Source organism: Canis lupus, chromosome 7 (assembly GCF_003254725.2).
Source record: "Canis lupus dingo isolate Sandy chromosome 7, ASM325472v2, whole genome shotgun sequence".
NCBI lineage: Eukaryota > Metazoa > Chordata > Mammalia > Carnivora > Canidae > Canis > Canis lupus.
The window spans coordinates 11438400-11459276 of record NC_064249.1 but is presented as its reverse complement, the minus strand read 5'-3'; positions in this window follow the sequence as shown (position 1 = coordinate 11459276).

Below are 20877 nucleotides of genomic sequence, written 5' to 3'. Positions count from 1 at the left end.
CAAATAAAGGTAAAGCCACTTGTATCTGCCCTGATATAATGCAGGTCCACGGCCTCAGGCCAGTGCTTGATTCTTTGGGCTTTTATGTTCAGGGCCTAAAGTGGACTCTCATGGTTAGGCTAGAGGACACGGGTCCCAGAACATCCCCCAGTCCCTCCTAATTCTTATTATTCCCCAACAGGTTTGGTGATGGTAAAAAAAGAAGAAGAAGAAGAAGAAGAAGAAGAAGAAGAAGAAGGAGAAGGAGAAGGAGAAGGAGAAGGAGAAGGAGAAGGAGAAGGAGAAGGAGAAGGAGAAGGAGAAGAAGAAGAAGAAGAAGAAGAAGAAGAAGAAGAAGAAGAAGAAGAAGAAGAAGAAGAAAGATAAAGAAAAGTTTGCAATGCCAATATACAGAATGAATTTGGCTGAGGTAAGACTGTTCTAAGTGTTCATTTGGGAAAGTAGTCAGAATATTTTCATTAATTCTTCCTTCCCCCCTGTCCGCCCTCCTGCCATCAACTGGAAATAACATTTTATTGGGTACAGTTTTTCATTTTTAGAAGACCTGAGTTCCTTCACTAAATTTATTTATCTAGTAGAGCCCTGATGTGATGTAATTTTGAGGAAGGACAACACTGAGTTGGTGTAATTATTTCTTAATATTTAAAAGCTCCCTTGGTTAATGTATTTCAGGAACAAGCTGTTAAATCATTAGGGATGGTGCCCTTTTTCTAAGCAACGGCTAATGCTGGCTGGATCTGTCGGGCTTCGAAACCACCCCACCCGAGCTCCCCATTAGCACGTTGGTAATGGGTTGGTCACCACCTAACAAGTCTGATTACTACAACTGTACTTTGATGGATGTGATCATAATTGAAAATTTTTATTTAAAAAAAGAAAACTAGGGGAAGTTTCCCTGTCAGATTTTATGGTGTACTCTAGGGGCTGAGGGAAGGAAAGGAAACTTCTGGAAGCCAGAATCCATATATGACCTATGGGCTCTTTCAGATGTGCTCATTTGTTGCAAAAAATAAATAAATAAATGGTGGCATGAGAGCAGTTTGAGAAGGAAGAACAGAATGAGAATTATTCTATTGTGGTTCCAGAGAACAGAACCAGGAGTAAGTCCCTAAAGGCACTTACTGTGAGAGGACTTTATGCTTCATTTAAGGATAACTTTCTTTCTTTTTCTTTCTTTCTTTCTTCTTTCTTTCTTTCTTTCTTTCTTTCTTTCTTTCTTTCTTTCTTCTTTCTTCTTCTTCTTCTTCTTCTTCTTCTTCTTCTTCTTCTTCTTCTTCTTCTCTTTTTTTTTAGAGAGCATTCACTCAACATAAGCAGAGAAGAAGGAGAGAGAGAATCTTAAGCAGGCCACTGGTCCAGTGCAGAGCCTGATATGGAGCTTGATTTCATAATCCTGGGATCGTGACCTGAGCTGAAATCTAAAGTCAGACGCTTAACTCTCTGAGCCATCAAGGCACCCCTAAGAATACCTTTTCTAACAGGACTACCAAAGGACAGAAGGAGGGATCCTACAGTAAAGGAATTCTATATTACTAGTCGTCTTCAAGAAAAGTCAGGAAAGCACAGTTCTTGTGGAAGAAATTCCCATATTGAATAGGAAGTAGGAGTGGTTTATCTGCAAGTTCTTTTCCTCACCTAATGTCCCCTTGATTATTCTGTGATTCAATATGAAACTGGGACAAATAGGAGCCAAGGATTCAAGTTGAGTTATTGGTAGAGGGAGGGTTCAGGATCATGGATGGTGTTTATTAGTCAGGTTGGACAGATCTGTTGAAGGGAAAGGGGATCATAATCTCACTGTGCTGTCCATATGTGGGTCATCTGGGTTCTGCGAGCAAAGAACTGTTCTCCTGGTGGGCTAGCATGGCTGAACTAGACAGGAACCACAAGCCCAGAAGTAACCCTAGCCTGGTCAGAAGTGTCACGAGTCTTCTTAACAGACACTAAACCATTTCAGAGTCTTTGTTCTTTTCTCTTTTAATCTGGGAGCAGCAAATTTCCTATAAAGATTCAGCCTCTGTGATGGTGGGAGGTGACTTCAACTTTTATTAAAGTTATACCTGTCCACCATCTCATTTTGATGAGAATTGAGCTAATCTTTCCAGACCAATGATAGTGGATCTCAGCTGATGGGACATGGTGGTTTCATAAAACTCACCATGAATCTCAGCCTGGCCATTGTTGCCCAAGGTTCTAATCCCTCCCAGGTCTGGTATTCTGGCTATTTCAGTCTCCACTCCCTTGATCTGAGGAGCTAATGTGGACTGCAAGGACTTCGGCTGAGCCGGATGTCTCTTCATCACCTGGTTTCTCTCTTGAAATGGCTGTCATTTTGTCATCTCAGTGATATCTTCATGGAGCCCCATCTGCATGGACTGGTGACAATGATGTGCTTATGATATTCTTCCAAGAGGTCAAATCATACGCAAGGGACAAAGAAGGCAGCCTTAGCTCTAAAGAAATGTACACGTACTTGGCAAAAGAAGCAAGTTTTTAAAATTTCAGTTTATTTTCCTTTTACTTCTTTTCTAAGGCATGATTACGGTTCTATCTCCTCTTCCATAAAATGTTTTAAATGAAGTCTTGATTATATTTATAACTACATATATATTTTTTACATATATATATATATAAAATGCATATGCATTACAAAGTAAACATATGTAAATACATATGAAAAAAGAAAAAGAGCAAGGATGAAACTCACCAGAAACAACTTGCTTTGTTAAGGAGCAGCAAATGACATGAGCAGCAAAACGCATGTCAGTTAATACTATGTGCTTGGGATTTTTGGAGCCCATCTTTGTCTGGGACAGCCTTCTTGGAGCTGGGACAGGAAGACAATGAGACAAATTAGAGAGGGGAAAGGGCTTTTAGTTAAAGGCTACTTGGCTGAGGTGTCATGTTGAAGAAAGTGTGTCCTGAAGATAACTACCCAATAGATTACTGATCCCAAATGCAGTTTTCAAACAAGTTATGTGACATGAACGAGAATGCCGTGTGTGAAGTTCAGTGTCTTTTGTGATATTGGCAATCATAGTTATTCCATCAGACCACACCAAGCCTCAAACTGGGAATTTGAATACAGAATAGAGGTGCTGCTTCCACCTACGATCGTCCTTAACCTATTAAGCAGGACCAGTTGTACCTCTCTGACATAGTCTAAGAAACACAACTAAGCAAATGAGTGGGAGAGATGACTCCTGTACCAACTGTAGTGGGAATGACCCTAATGGAACAGAGCACATCAGGCTTGGGGCAACAACTGCCCCATTTAACTCCATTTAACTGCCGCCACTCTTTATATATTTTTAAATCATCTCCTACTGGAAAAAGCAAATGCCACACACTCAGAAAAGTCCAATTTGTTGCTACTTTGTAAAGCTAAACATGAATAATTTTTGAACTATTTACTGTTAGAGATGCCCTGTGCCAGGAAGCCTTCCAAAGATTTTGGTAATAGAAAGTGGACTTGACTTCCTCGGTAGAGATACTCCTTTCCCTATCAGGGAAAATGTGAGCACTCACCTCCCTGGCTGGAAGATCTGTATCTCATTTTTATAGTGTAGTTTTTTGCATTTAGAGAGTATTATTTGACACTTGTTAGGTGCAAATCGTTACTATGATGATCTAGGAAAAGAAGGCATTTCCACGACCTTCATAACAATGTGATACTTTCCCTCAAAAGATCTCAAAGACATTCTGTTGATTATTATGGCAGTTCCACTTAAAAAACAGGATTTAGACTTGGAAACATAGAATGTTAAGAGAGCACATTGGCAACCTCCTACCCCCTCGGTCTCTGTTTCCTGTGATGCTTGGGGTATTGGGGGGCAACCCAACCTCTAGTCTGCTATTCACAGCCACTGTCTATGTCAGAAAGAGCTGAGGCTGTTTAGTGTGGAGAAGAGAGGATGCCAGAGAGACGTGGCTACTACCATCTCCATCCATGAGAGAAACTATGGAAGAGGGCAGTCAAGGGAGCTCACTTTTCCTGAGTAACCGTACATGGCAGGCGCTCGGTCCGGCATTCTGACACATCTTACACATCTTACAGAGCCGTCACAACAACCTTCAGAGGCAGATCATTTAGATAAGGAAACTAAAAATCAGAGTCTTGGTAATTTCCCAGCTAGTAGCTAAGTGGCGAAGACAGATTTAATTCTATAGGGCTAAAACTCTTAAAGTCCTTCTATGACCGAGGATTATTCTGTACCATCTTATGGATAAAACTAGGGTCAGTGGGCAGATACAGCAAGGCAGTGGATTTTATCCCATTTAGTATAAAGAGGGAATTCTGAATTTCAGAGTGGTCCAGGAATGGTAGGGTCAGGGTGGTTGAGTAGAGGGCTGTCTTTCTGGAAGCTGTGCTGGATACTAACTCAGTGTGGGGTCATCATTCTCCAGTGTGTGTTCTACAGAATATTCTGTTTGAGGAGTGCCAAAGGCGTAGAGAAAGAATGGGCGTGGAGAGAAGAAAGAGGCTGTGTGGTTGAATAAATGCTAAGTTAAAACATGCCATTTCCCGGAGAATTTCTCTGAGGCTTTCACATGCTAATTGTGATTTTTGAAATCTACTAAATGAGATCTACAAAATGTAGAACTTCTTTCGCCTTGGAACTTGTTTCTCCTGGAAAATCTTCAGGGACTAATGTTCCAAAGGATGCAATCAGGAAATGCCATTGTGGAGTGTGCCAGAACACTGCAGGAGAGTGGGGTCAGGGGATCTTACAGCTTTTGCGTTTCTTTCATGTAGTCACTCATTCATCCACAGACCAGGAATCACTGAGTATTTACTGGGTGCCAGCCTCTAAGGGAGGCAATGGGGACACAAAGTAAGATCTCATCTCTGTCTCTTCTGTCTCCCAACCCAGGAGATTTCCCTCCATTCCCCCAAGCCATCACTTCACTCCAGCTACTCAGGCCCCCTTCCTATTCATGTATATGTATATGTATATGTATATGTATATGTATATATGTATATGTCTATATGTCTATATACATATATAGACATAAATTTCTGAGTTTTAAAAATTATTTTGATATTCAATTCAATATACGTATCCAGGTATATATATATATATATATATATATATATATATATATATAATCCCAGTCAATATGTGTATATATATATATAAACATATCAAAATAATTTTAAATATTTAGATAACATTCCAAGTAATCCAAGTAATAGATTCAAAACATTTGAAAAACAGATACTAAGGACCACCTGTGTGCTGGAGGAGCATCCCTAAACTTTATACATGATGCCCCTTTATGCCCCAAACTTGCTGACCTCGTCACCAGAGTCCAAGTCTTTTCTGGAAGTGCATTTATCACCTACTTATATTTTAATATTTGAGAGGTCAAATCAGGTGACAGTGAGTTGAGTCCTAAGAATTTCAGGATGCTACTTACTCAAAGGTTTCAATTAAATATTAAACAATCATATGCCACATTCTAGGTGCTGAAAGGACCCTAAAAGGGTACCATCAGACACAAATTAGACTTTACCCTGTCTTTTTGCCAACAGAGCCAGCTGCTTATACATTTCAGAAATCCACCATTGTCATCAGACAAGCAAAAAAGGGCAGATCGTAAAATGGAATTTTTATTTAGACCAACCTGGGTTTCAATACAGGAAAGATTTATTTTCCTTCTCTTTTAAGGAGGAGTAAAGCTGTGTCTCGAGTTGCAAAATTGCTATCATACCTTGAACCAGTACCTGCTGAATGCCGACTGCCACCCAAACCTCTTCTGGTTGGGTTTCCAGATTCCTATCCTCTTAATTATTGTTCTCAGCTTCTGAGAAGAGAAAGGGCAGAGAGGTGAAGGTTTCATTCCAAATATGGGGGAAAGTCATGCATTGTGAGAAACAGCACCTTCATTGTTATTTTTACCTTTACATCTATGGAATGCTTATATTTTGTTTTATGTATACATGGCAATTTTTTAAAAATGTTAAGGAACAGGCGTTAAGCTAATTAGAATTAGAATACTTAATATGGGTTTTGAACTTCTGCCAGGAGTAGACTCCAAAGCCAGTTCTTCCTATTTGCATTGTTGCATTTATCCATTTCCAAACATTAGAAGATCCATCTATCAGATTCTGTGTAAATCCAGCACACAGATAATTTGTAAAAAAGCCTTCTTTCAAAATGTTCTGCGGTTTTTCTAATCTCGTCGCTTTTCTAATTTTCTGATCACATAACCTTGAAGTCGAAAGACACAGCCTGTGATAATCTGTGTACACTGTCTTCGTTATTATCACAGACATTTCTGGAAAAAAAAAAAAGAAAACACACACACAAAACACACACACACAAAAACCCCTTTCCACCCCCCGCACATTCAAAGCTGCCTTTAAAGTCCCACTTTGGTCACAGTTCAATCAGATCCACATTAGTCCTACTCATCAGACAGAAAAGTGTTCATGAGCATAAGGGGGATATTGACTTTAAAAATTTACTGGCGAGGCGTTCAGAGCCTGCAGGAATGTCAAAACTCCAACCTGCATTTTGATGTTTTTGCCTCCGGTTAGTCTTGACTGACATGCTTGGAGCACTTTGGTCTGTGCTCTGGCATCCATTAACTGTCCTTGACTCAATGTTACACAGGCCGTTATGGGCAGCTCGGTGCCTAATGGTTTCAGTGGATTAGACGCCCCAAGGTGTAAGGAAAACTCACGCCCCATTTTAAGGGCTCACATTGGCTATTCTTGGCTTCATTAGGGGGGCATTGTTTGATCCTAAATAATGAGAGCCTGTTAATTATTATTCTGATAATTGGGCCTCATGTGGGAGCATGGCAGAGCGGGAGGTGTTTTACAAGGAAGCAAGTTTGGAAAAGGGAGAAAGAAATGTCAAGGTTGAGGCGTCTTTGAGAGGAGTTTGTTTATATGCAAAGTGTTTTCACCTAGGTGGGGACGTGGTGCTCAATGGACGAGAGGGGAGCAGGCTTGGAGCGAGCTCAGGTCTATACTTACTTCAGCTACAGCAGATTACAAAATTACTACCTTGGGCGAGCCATTCAAAAAGGCTCACCAATCCCACGACCGAACCTGTAATTCCGCACAAAGAGATAGGGAATTGGTTTCTCCTGGAGGAGAAAGAGATCATAGGGAGAAGAGGAGTCCTGGTTGAATCCTATCTGCTCCCCAGGGAAAACTGTGAGCTTGGTTTCTTTCTGTGCTGCTGCTTTTGCTTTATTCCCCCATCTATGAAATGACAACCAAGTCCATGAAGGGTATGGCGATAAGACTGCTGCCCAGTCTCAGAAGGGGTGGCTGTCTGTCCAGGATGCACAGATGTCAGGAGTGACTGAGGTGTGTGGGGAGCAGATGATCTTTGTGCAGTAGGAAGTGGTGGTGATTGCTGGGGGTGGGGGGAGTTGGGGGGTGGGGGTGGCGGAGAGGAGAGCATATTTCCCTGAGTAAGTTAGCCTCAAATGAACCTCTGAGATGCTGTAAACATTTTGCCTTTTCAGACTATCTGTAAGTCAAAAGGAGTGCTTTAACAGTATTAAATCTGGATTGGTCTCTCTTTCCTTGGTGTGTGCTGCTTTACAGTAGTCACATTCATTTTCAATTACGTTTCTGCCACTCGTGGGATTGCGGGAGAGAAAAATCCAGAATCTGTGAATCCACACAATATTGCCTCTTTCCTGGAATCCAAATAAGAGCCCGCATTGTTTCTATTCACTTGAAGGAAGGGTGGGGTTTCAACCAATGTCTCAATTTGAAAGGAGGAGGGAGGGTTTGGGGGAAGGTAAACTTGCATTTGAAGCTTTAACCGGGGGTTTTTGTCAGACTTAAACATACTTCAGGTAGAGCTGGCCAGCTGAGATGAGAGCTGGCCTGCCTGTCGACCAGGTGACAGTGACCGACAGGAAGAGAAGAAATAGAGAGAAGGACCCTACTCATTTTGAGTTCCAGTGCTATGTTCACATGACTTCGCTTGGTTCTAAATCCCACTCTTCCAATTAAACTGGAGAGACTATCAGAAGTACGTGTTCAAAACAGTTCCATAGCCTGGAGCTTTGGACTTGCCGGAGCCTTCTTCATACAGCTCTGTGATTCTCTTTTGTATGTGTGAATGTTCTTTGAGATGCACCATGGGAGTTAGAGCAGGAGGAAAGGGTGGGAGGGCCAGGGCCAGTGTTGGGGAATTGAAGAGTTAGTGGCCAAAACAGGTGATCCTGTCTGTGATCTCTCAGCTGTTCCTAACAGCTTCAATGCACCTCATAGGTTCATCAAAATGACACTGCACTTCACTAGAACATGGCATCCTAAGAGCACAGTTATTAGAAAGCAGAGCCATCTTGGATCCTGTGCACAGGGAAGTATTGAAGTCAGACTTGGCCAAGAGAGGTAGGCAGGTAGCGCCAACAGGCAAGTGGAGACCTAGACCTCACTTGACCACTCATTCATTAGGTGACCTTGAACTTAACTAAGATTCTTGGTCTGATTCTTCATCTGTGAAATGAGGTTATATATGCCAGCCTTTGAAACTGATAGGGATGCTATGATGCCAGAGTAAGGATGTAATCACAAAGTGATTTGGAAAAGTGGAAAACTATGTAAACATAAGGCATGCTATTATTTCCACAAAAGTTAGGGCAGTAGGAACTCTTAACACTCTCCCTGCCTTCCCTCTCTACCTCCCATCTTGCTGCTTTTTTTTAAAAAGTAAGCTATATGCCCAACATGGTGCTTGAACTCAAGATCCCAAGATCAAGAGTTGCATGCACGACCCACTGAGCCAGCCAGGCACCCGCGATCTTGTCATTTTGCATTTCTTCTTATTGCTGAGAGGATCAGCCCCGTACTCAAATTCCCATAAGAAGATCAGAGATATCTTCCCTTGGAACAGACTAATGACTCTTTAGAAATAGCACATATTATAGTGGCCTATATACTCATATCTGTTAGATTTCATGTAAATCATTGAAGCTATTGTTTTGTTGGTGTCTGAACACAGCGAGTTTGATAGCAAAGAATATGTCACTTTTCTGCCCAAGATTCTTACAGGTGAAGAACATAAGGCTGACTAGGCCAACTGATCTTTAAACCAGGTTCCATAAGAGTTATTGAAATTCTTTTTCTATCTTTTTAGATTTTCATCCCATATCATTTCTTGAAATTTCAAGTTCTGGTTTTTATTTAGCCATTTTCTCTTTTATCTGTGTTGGAAAAGTTGCTTCATGTTTCCATGATGGGCAATGAAGCATGTCTTCCTGAGACTGCTGAATAGGTGTGACATTACTTTCCAAATCTTTACATTTTATAGACTTATTACCATGGTTCTGCAAGGCCTTGCCTTTTGCATCTGATGGCTCCTAATCTTTTTAGTTTGTTTTCTCACAGAAGCCTCTCTCTCTCCTTGGCCTGAAGTTCCAATTGCCAATTTTATGAGATGTTTTACTACCTTACAATTATTACAGAAACCATAGTCCCTCTCTGGAGAGCTCACAGTTTGCTAAATTAGAAGAATGATATATCATCAAGGGCCATGGGTCAGAGACACTCCTGGATGAAAACACTATTTTATAAAAAGGAAGAAAGCTTGGTTTATCCCCAGAACTTTTCTATTCCAAATAGGAAATCTTCCCCAGGTTTACTAGTTTACAGTGATGTCATCTTATGTCTTGACATTCACTAGGGCAGATGATTGCCAAGGTCTTTGGTGCCTTTGAACTTGTACAAATAGTTCCACTTCAGTGACTGTGACTCAGAAGGCAATCTCACAGCTGCTGCTCTGTCCTCTGGATGGCAGGGCATTTGTGTTTCGTGGATGAACCCTGGATAGTGGATTTTATGGCAAAACATATATTCATATTCTCTCTGTCTTGCTCGCTTTCAGAATCATTATAGAATGCTTCCTCTACTTTTTAGCTGAGGTTACATTGGCAACTCTTCTAAACTTAGCATTTCCTGTAACACAGAAAATATCTGTAGTTCAAAATAGCATGCTCTTTTTCAATGGCATGTTCCCTAAGAAAAGGACTTTGTCTTGTCTATCGGGCCTCTCTTCCAGCTCCCTGTCTTACTCACTAATGATGATGGAGGAAAAGTTGTAAATACCATAGATCACAGATTCTGTCAAGGTAAAGATCACTCAATGATCAAGTGACCACGGGGTGGATTAAAAGCTGAAGGAAATATTTAGAATTAGGCATTTTAACTGAATAGGAATCCAGGATAAGCCAATGTGGAGTGTGGTTTAGAAACACATCCAACCCCACCTCACCTCTCCCATCATCCATTTATGGGTTCACTGTGAGGGTAGATTATCTGTGGTGATTTGGGAATGCTGGGCCAGCTCAAACTTCCTAGAAACCCTCCTCCTCTCTTCTGCTTTGTGTCCTGAGGAAAAGTGATTGCAGAAGGAAGATTTTTAGGTTATTGTGCTTTGGATTATTCATCACATCAAGTTAATTGAAAGTTGTTAATTTAGGAGAAAATATTTTTTTTTCTGACCAGGAATAAAGAAACTTTCATTCAATAGTCACAAATAACAAAAGCCTACCCAACTCAACTTGTTCAAAAACTTCTAGTAGGAAAAAAAAAAAAAAAAAAAAAAAACTTCTAGTAGGGAATGGTGTGGGAGGCATTAGACAAATTTGTGAAGACATTTTCATGAATTCATTTCTCATTTTTCTTGTCACTGTTTTCTTGTCACTGTTCTGGTAGATATAAGACTTAAAGCAATTGGTCACACCACACTATCAAATATACTTGACAGAATCACCTTATTGTTTCAAAGTAAGTATTCTTATCCCATCATCTGGGCCAGGATGGTTTTCTAGAGCCTTGCGAATAAATTTGTCTAAGATCAGGAAGGACTAAACAGGCACAGCAGGCTACGTGCACACCTGGTGAAATAGACTAGTCAAGACAAGTCACCTGAGTTACGGCTGTTAAACCCCGGTATGGGGTCTTTGGTTCAATTTGAGTTACCTGGCAGGTATTTATGAAGAGAGCTCAGGCTTACTTCTCCAGAATTCTCTAATGCTAAACTCTTTCAGAGGCTATGGCTATGACACAAACATTTCCATCAGTTCAACTAATACTGCACAACTGATCAGAATGTACCAGGCACTATCCTAGATGCTGGAGATGGCTAGCTGAACAATATAGACATAATCCTTGCTCGTTTTGGCTTTTATAGTCTAGAAGGGAAGAAAGACATTATTAATAATGTACAACGGAAGAAAAAATATATAATTGCTATTGATCAAACTCTAACCTTCTTTTCTCAAGTAAACTAGTTCAAATGAATACTACTTTTCTCTCTGTCATTTTTTTTTTAACCTTACTTCCCCATGGATTCTTTTTCACTGAGTAAGGAAGGGCCAAGTAGCTGTCCCAAAGGAAACTGGTCAAGTCTCAGGCTTTCCAACTTCTATAGAGATATGTTGTCAGCCCCTGCTTTCTTCCTCTGTACCTTTAAAAAGTTATTTAAGATGGAAAAGGTTTTAACGTCTATCCCCCAAAAAGGAAATTTCTGTGTGTATCTATATGTCTATACACAGAGAATGGAAATCTTAGAGATTATCTCTAGGACTCTATTTTCCAAATCCATGAATCTCAGTGGTTCAACTGAAATCAAGTTGCCTACATCCCCAAACCCAGAAAATTCCTTAGCAGACTGGTTAGGGAGTCAGACCCAGGAATGTAAGAGAGAATTTGTAGCTTGGAAGATCTGTGTGGTGTCAGATGAGTAACCAGAATGGCCTTCTTTTGAGAACTTGTTGCCATTTGGCATGATTAACTCTAAGTGTCCTGTAGTTCTCATTTCCAGCCCAATTGCTGCACGGCCCTGATAAGTGTGCGTACAGGGGTGTGGGAAGGGAATCCACAGAGGAATGGAATTTTTGTGGTTTTCATTTGTATTTACTTTGCGATTTTCAAATTCAAGAGAAGTGCACAATAAGAAATGGGTCAAGTTTAGGGGTGCCTGGGCAGCTCAGTCGGTTGAGCATCTGACTCTTGATTTTGGCTCAGGTCATGATCTCAGAGTTGTGAGACTGAGCCCTGTATTGGGCTCTGCACTGGGCATGGAGCCTGCTTGAGATTCTCCCTCTCCCTCTCCCTCTCCCTCTGCCCCTTACCCTGTCACATACTCACAAAAAGAAATATATCAAGTTTAGCAGAACTTTGTAGTAGACGTAGAAGGCTTTGATATACATCCAAGTAGATGGTAAATAATAGCTTCTAACGTTGTTAGCTATTGTACCTAATAAAATTTTTGACATAGATTTATTGCACCACAGAAGAGCAGAAACCATTTATCTTTTGGTAAGATGCATTTTGCACTGATTTAGAACAAGCATGTTCCCTAACCTGCATCTGCAGCACCAAGTGAAGGAAAGTTGGGTGGTCACTACACATCATTTCCATATCCTGAGCCAAAGGAAGTCTTCATGATTCATAAAGTGCTAAATCATTCGATTGAAGAAGAAAATAAAGACAATGTTTTTACAGAATGAACCATTTGATCTGGTAGTCCTCTATAAATGGCCCCTCTGTTTTCCACCATGCCCATAGGGTGGATTGAATGCAGAGTTGTGAAGCATTCAAATTATTCTTCAATTCCTTCTTGCTTCTCCCTCTTAAACTTGATTCCCTTCTACCTGTGTCTTGGCCTCCACTCTGTCCTCATTGTCTAGTTTCTTGACCATAAAAGAACCACCTCGTCCCACAACTTGATTTGACATTTCTGTTCATTGTTTTATATAAATACAATTTATTGAGCACTTGCTCCACACTAGATTCTCTCCTAGGCTCTTTGATTATCTCAAACACCAATAGATAGGTACTGTTATGATCTCCACTTGTCAGATTTTTCTAAATATTGCAAAAATGTTATATATATATTATGTCTAAAGCAGAATTCTTGCCCCCCCCAATAAATTCCCTCTTCTTCATTCACCTTGTGTTCAAACCAACTCCCCAGAGTCATTTTTTATTTCTCTCCTTCCCTCATCCCCATATCTAATCTTCCGGTGAGTATTGCCAACTGCACTTTTAATATTGATCACAAATCCAACCATTTCTTAGAAGATTTATTTATATTCTCCAAATTTAAAAACTTTGAGTTGGTATTTCCTCTCCCTTGAATATTCCTCCCTCAGATTTTTCCTCTGGCTGATATTATCTCTTCATTAAAATTTAAGTAAAATGTCACCTCCTCAAAGAGTTTTCCTTGCCTACCCGATGCCCCCTTCTCAGATTCTTTTATTTTGATTTAGTTAGTTTTATGTTAGCTTTCACTACATCTTCTTAGCTCTCACTCTACTGTGTTTCTATGTTTATATTCTAGCTTTGCTGATAAAATGTAAGCTTCATTAGGGTAAAGAATTTGACTCTCTGACTACTTATAAGTAGTATAGGCCAGACATAGAATAGACACAGAATAGACAATAATACTCATCAGTGAGTAAACAGACAAGGAAACACAAACCAACGAAAATTGAGTAAACTTGCCCAAGGTTACACAGCTAGTAAGTGTGCAAGTCTTTGTCAGTCTGTCTCTAAAATGCTATGCTAAGTTGCATCCTCTCTTCCTCCCCATCAAATCACCCCTCCATCCTAGACTCTTCATTATGGTTTCCCAAGAAATCCAATGTCTAGCCTAATTCTTGCCAAGTAAGCATCTTCCTTCTCATAGAAAAATAAACTTCTTTAAAAAGATGCCTCAGGATGGTAATATGGTTATGCAATGGAATGAATCTCTGCTTCCAATTAGAATTCCAATCATGAAGGAAGAAGAATTGGGAGATATTTTAGAAGGCTATATGTTTTTTGGGTGGGTGGGAGGGGAGTTTTGAGAAAATGAAGACTGTTCTGTCCTCAAACCATATCAAGAAGATGGATCCATCTATGCAAAGACTACACTAGTATTATCATCCCTTCACACACGCAACAAATATACACAAGATGTAGTTGCAAAGGCGTTTCATGCATATTATCTTTTTGCCATCCTCAAAATAAGTAAGCGAGGTTCCTTATTCTTACTTTACAAAAAAGGAGGCCAAGTCTCAGATGGCTAGCTGCCTGTCCAAGGACACCTAGCCAGTAGAGCAGGAGAAGATGTCTGTAAATTCTGAGTCCTCTTAGAAGGTCTCTACTCATTGCCTTGTAACATAATTTCCTTTCCGTGTTGTTCCTCTGACAGTGTGAAGCATGGTGATAAGAATTCTATATTAACAAAGGGAAATAGTTATGAAGTCTGGTATACTGGGGAGGGGATCATCTTTTCATCAAAATAGAACAATTTTATTATAGACTTGAATGCTGATGCTCTGTTTTAAAAAAGGGGTGGGGGGACTTTTTATGTTTCGGAATTTCTGATACTTTGTCCCAGTCCTGGTCTCCCCACTGACTTCCTATTCTCTCTGCCCATCTTCTAGTCCATTACTGAATCTTTCTTTCCTCCTTCATTCTTAGTCTCCTTCCCTCCTTCTCCCACTCCTTCCTTTCTTCCCTTCTTCCTTCCTTCCCTCATTTCTTCCTTCATTTCTCACTTAATTGTTGGACAAAGTGGAGTAAAGGTAGAAATACTTTCTTGGCTCTAAGTTCTTTGGTCTCATCCTTATAGAATGATCCCAATTACTTGTGTTTATCCATAGAGACTCAACCTCAGGCTAGTAGGTTTGTTCCCTCCATCATCATCATCATCATCATCATCATCATCATCATGTCAATTTTATTAAGCACCTACTATATGGCATACAGTGTGATGATGGCTTTACATTTATGGTATCACTCAAATACTGAAACATAGAATGAGGTATTCCATGCATTGTACAGATAAGAAAACTAAATCTGAGTAATTTATCCAAAAGCGCATAGTTTGTAAGTATAGAACTAGGTTCTAAAATCATGGATGATTTCAAAACGTGTTTTAACCACTCTATCAGCTGTTGACATTACACACATATCTAGGTATCCTCATCCCTGGCAGATATCGCTAATCATTCATGATAGCTTTACTACTGAGCCCAGAGTCTTTCTTAATCCAGCCCTTCAGGCTACCCCTAGCACGTGTTTAGAGTTGGCATGGAGATAAAACTATTCTCATCGCTGGTTTTATCTCAACAAAGTATTTCTGATCTGCAGGGCTAGAGACCTCATGATTTTGTTTTGGGTTTATTTTCTTGTTTTATAAAGTTGTCATAGTCCTGGTATTCCCAGAGCAGACCTCCTGACAGCTCCAAACATTATCTCCTTCATTTTCAGACTTAACCGCTCCCCTTTCTATTCTGAAAGCCTATGAGGCTTCCAGGCACCTTCCCCTTCCTCCAGCTGTAAGCAGACCACTTAGGATCCATTGGTCAAAACCCAAAGCTACTTGGCAATCATCCACAGCCAAGTTGATGTAACTCTCTCTGTAAAAAGAGGTCCAATGCATAGGGGTTTTGACACGACCTCTGACAATGCTACATCATTATGTACCAGGTTTGGGTTCCTAGATCATTAAAGAGAAACAGACGGTCAAATATATTCGACTGGTTTCAAGGATGAGGCATAGGACATCACACACAAGTGTAATGTTTTGCACTGGACCACATCTAAATGAACAGCTTCACTTTTTAAATATTTTTTACTTCCATAAAGTATGTCAAGGATTAGTAATTATTTCCTCCATGCTAGTATCTCAAGGCCCTGGGGGGACATGGGAGAGGGAGGAGGAGAGAAACCCATCACTAGATGGTATCAGGAAGTTTCCGTAGGAAGCATGGTGCTGACTAGCTAGGAAAACGGTAGGGAAGAAGGCGACTGACTGCTCTGTGAGGACCCTGTGAGCAGAGGAAGGCACACAACAGTGAATGTTGGGTTGGTAGAGGCTGCTCTGGTGCTAAAGTGGTATTTGCTTTTCAGTATAGAACAACTTCAGTATTTTCCCTGCACACATTAAAAAAGAAAGGGCGAGGCCAGCGGCAGGAATCTGCAGGACTGTCACTTGCATCTTTGGAAGCCAGTGCTCACCCCTCCCTGCTGGGAAGCCCCATCTACTTTTCACTCTCAGGCTTTTCCATTTGCTGAGCGCTGTTCCGGGCTCTCATCACTGAGTCTCCATCCAGCTGTTCAACACACTTGCTGTGCGACTTTTGACAAGTGAGAAGTCCTCCAAATCTCAGCAGGCTCAGTACTATAAGGGTTTATCCTTAACCCTCTTTGGAAATTGGAATCCTCCAGAGAACTTTTAAAAATATAGGTGTCTCTAAACCAACCTCTGCATATTGGCCTCAGGTATTGTGGGAAGGAGCTCAGGGAGGCATCAATATCTTTACAGGGGTTCTAGGGGGAGTCAAAACCACTGGACTGTGCAATCTTAAGGTCTCTTGTGGCCCTGACCAAGTCCATGTCTCTAAGGTTCCAAGCAGGGAGCAGGGTTCATCAGCGAGCTAGCGCTGGTGGACCGAGCTCTAACCCATCCACGGAGGGGCCGTTAGGTCATGGGGGTTGGGTTGGAAAGCTCAGAGCTGCCAGTCCTTAGGAAAGAGCAGAATGCAAGACCACCCCCTCCTTGTGGAGTTTGCAGTGTTTATCTAGCTGTCCGCATCAAGTGGGTGCTCAAAGTATTAGAAAGTCAGTGAAAGTGAGCTGGTAATTAGCTGAGTGGCTGCTCTGGGAGAGGTCATTTCAACCCCTCCAGGACAGCAGAGCTTCCTCTTCTCCGCAGCAGAGTAGCGGTCGCAGCCTTGTAGCAGCGGCCTGAGCTGTTTTCCTCCCCGCCAGCCCTAACAACAAAAAGGAACTTCTCAAGGAAACTCTCCAGTGGAATTCAAAAGGAACAATAGACTCAGATTTGATTTGTTTAATTCTGAAATCAAGGTCACTGAAAAGTACTACAGCTCTTATCTATGTGGTTTGGGTGGATTTTGTTTTGTTTTGTTTTGTTGTTTTTCTGTTGTTTTTGGTTGTTTTTTTTTTCTCTTTCTTTCTTTCTTTTTTTTTTTTTTTACAACATCCTTCTTTTCATTTGCTGGTCCTGTCATCTCCAGAACTGTGTCTGTTACTGATCCTGCCTGTATTCAAAGCTGTTATTAAGTGGAGTCTTTTAGATTTTAGAGAAATGATAATGGTTCCAAAGATGACAGAAAGTGGCAGCTGGTGACAAAAAAACCCCTTGATAAGACGACAACAGTAAATCAAACTACCGCCACTTTTTCGTTTCATGTTTGTTAATACCACCTCGCCTTTTGAAGTTTAAAGCAAGGTTCAAAAAAGCCAGGTGCTGAATCATAATATTAAAGCAAGGAAGGAGCTCCATGAAAGCGAGGAGATCTGAGGGGGGAAAGCAACAAACACAGCTTTCAACTGCCTTTTGTCGGCCTTTCTGCAGATGTCACCAGTGGTTATCCCAGCAGAGGGTTCGGCTTGTAGCAGCGCCTCTGGCTGATTCCCGCTCTGCGTTTCAAGTGTCAATCAAAAAGGAAGGACGCAGCTTAGGTCCTGGTCATTGTCCTGTGAAAAGAGCCAAGCATTTAACATTGATTTAGCTCCCTCAATATACAAAGATAGAGCCAGCTTTGTGCATCGAAAAGGGCCTTTGGCAAGGTTGCTTGTAGAGCAATTCCATTGCATCCGATGCGCCTTGGTTTAGCTGTCACACTGCGGTGTCTGGAGCCCTCTGAAAAGTTATTCAGGATTGAGTGAGCAAATTAAAAAGAAATAACAAATTCCGCGCAAGAGCAGTGCTGGTTGTGGAAAAGGCCCGTTAGTGTCTCTGGGTCTTGAGAACATTTTAAACAATAACAATAAATATCCAGCACTTTGGAAATGGCAAGTTGGAGCAAGCAAGAGAGGAAACCAGACGCGACCCGAGAACCCTGATGGGCCCTCAGAGGGGGCAGCTGGGCTCACAACGTTCATTCTTCCAAATTCATTCTAGATTGTTTGCATCCCGTGCAGCCTTCCAGGCTGCAAGTTCAGACAGGTTTTTGTTGCACCTTACCTTTATTTATGTATCCATTTCCTGGGAGCAGACTCCAATTTGGCCAAACTGGGTGGGTAGGGGTGCGGAGAGGGACACAATTATAACAACAGAACAACAGCCGAGATTTACTAGATGCCTAGTGGCTGCTGTTGCTCTTTTTCTTTTTTCTTTTCTTTTCTTCTTTTCTTCTTTTCTTTTTTTCTTTTCTTTTCTTTTCTTTCTTTTCTTTTCTTTTCTTTTCTTCTTTTCTTTTCTTTTCTTCTTTTCTTCTTTTCTTTTCTTTTTCTTTCTTTTCTTTTCTTTTAATTCATTAGGTGAGTAATTATTTTCTGGACTAGAGTTGGCACACACTGCTACATTAGTTTCAGGTGCACGACATAGGGGTTGGATAAGTCTATACATGATGCTGCATTCACCACAGGTGTAGCTACCAACCGTCACCGCATTGTGGACCGGACCGCATTCCGGACCATATTCCCTCTAATCTCTATACTCATTTTTCTCTTCCTCCTCTTCGTTCTTCTTTTTGCCTTTGTTTTCCGACATAATATGTGATTACAGGATTATATTCTGGCTTGGGTTTTTACTTTTTTGACTGCTTGGTCCGGTGCCATGTGGACCCAGACGGTCCCAGGTATGGTTACATTTCTCATCTTGCAAATCTTCTCCTGATCACTTAAGAGTCAAGCTCCCTGAAACTTCCTAAAGTGCAGGTCTTGGGATACTTGGTGGTTTAATGTCTGTGATTGATGCTTCTTTGAGCATCCGGGTGCTCTCCTTCATTTTCCAGCTTTCTCTGCAGGTAGATTGGAGTCCTGGGATGAGTTTGAGCTCATGGAAACGTGAACAAAGTGGTGTATCACTTCTGCTTTGAGATACTAATAATCAGTATACCTCATCTACCCTTTTTTTTTTAAATGATTTATTAATTTGAGAGAGAGAGAGAGAGAGAAAGAAAGAAGTGAGTAGGGGGAGGGGTGAGAGATTATCCTAAGCAGACTCCCTTACTGAGCACAGAGCTGATGTGGGGCTCAATCCCACAACCCTGAGACCATGACCTGAGCCGAAAGCCAGAGTCGGATGCTTCACGGACTGAGCCACCCACGTGCCCCTCATCTATTCTTTCTGCCCCTTGAAAGGCTGCATGTTGAGATAGCAGAGCCCTAAAATAGAAGCAACTCTTATCCCTGAGTAAAGGCAAGTGACCCTGGAGAGTCACCTGCCCCAGTGGATTTCTCATGAGCAAGAAGAAATAAGCCTTTTTTTTTTTTTTTTTTTTAGTTAAACCACTAAAGTAGAGTCTCACCCGTCATGTCTGATATACTCAGTTTAGCCAGAAGAATCCTGATTAGGCACTCATCGAAAAGGGGTGGTTCTGAAATTTTGGCTAGACATAGAGCTTTTCCCAGTAGCTGATCTTACTTGTGCAAACATTGCCAGATGATAGATGGAAACACAACAACACAAAAATGGTTCACTTTCCAGTTAGTCAAAGTTCTGAGTCCTTCATGATGAATAGTCTGTCATACCGAGGGATCCCCTCTTCATTTATGCCCACCCATACCCTCAATTCCTTTGCCAAATTGTCCTTTAGCTGCATCTGCCTGTCAACGTCTTGACTAAGGATAAACCAAACCATCTGCCTTTTTCACTCTTGAACCCAGTGTGACTTACAGGAAACAAATCAACCACGCTGATGAGTGTCACTGCTGATATTTGGTCTCCAGTCTCAGCTGCTCCTCAATGCCAGTTGGCAGTTTCATCACATGCCCTTAGTTTCATCTATGGTCCTCTTAGCAGATTATAATCCTTTCATTTTCACAGCAAAACAACAAGGGTAATTGACATGGTTTCCCTAAAATTTCCACCCACCCCTCACAGGCTTTTGTATTCCTCTCTCCACTGTCTCAAAAGATTCCTCCTTCTATCCAAGGACAAGCAACACACCCGTCTTCCAGAACCCATCTCCTAGGACTCTGCTCTATGAATTACCTCTTCTATTGCTGGCATTTCCTACTCCAATGGCCCCTTCTTGCCAGCATAGAAACCAAGCCCTCTCTACATGTTTTTGGATTGAATGACCTTCACCCATATTTCTCCTTTGTCTCATTCCTTGGCTTTTCCCAGACCCACATAATCTGTTTTCTGTCTTCTCTGTTTCAACCAAAGACCTCCATATTACTGCACAAGAACATTTAGATAGTTGTCTTGCCTACACCTGTCTGTTCCATGGAGACCTTTCACCTAATGCCCTCTCCCCGCTTTCTCCACCCTTTGCTCCCATCGTGCTATTTTCTCCCAGCTTCCCACCCTTTTCTCTGGCATCTCTTTTGCAGTTTCTTTTGCTATATTCCTGTCCCTCTGAATGCCAGCCCTCTCTGAATGCCATCACTTGAGCTCTGACTGTGGCCCTTTTTCTTTTCCAATGTATGGTTTTTGATATAGCTTTTATGATGCTGCCTGGAATCTGGGAAAGAATTGGGCTAAAAAAACTCAAAGTAATCTATTTGCTAATGGAAGAGTCGTTTTGGCCCAGATTATGGCTCTGTAATAGACTAGTAATTCCCCCAATACAATTGGATTTTAATTTTCCAAATATGTGACTCAGATTGCACCAATGACTGGATCTCCATCTATTTTTATCTCTGCACAGAGCTTCTATAGGTAAAGTGTCTTAGGTTTGGGATATCCCTTGTGCTATCTTGTGGTGATAGGGGACAGTGGGCCAACCGGTTATTGCTTCTTGCCCCAATGCATTGAAAAATGCACTTGTTCACCTGTGAACTTCTGAACTTAAGTACCTACCTCAGGATCAAGCTCTATTTCTATGAGAAATAAAACCATATACCTTTTTTTTTTGCTTTGTTCCAAAGATGTATCTCTAAAGAATAGCTTGCTTGACTGTCCTTTCTGCTTTACATCTTTTGAA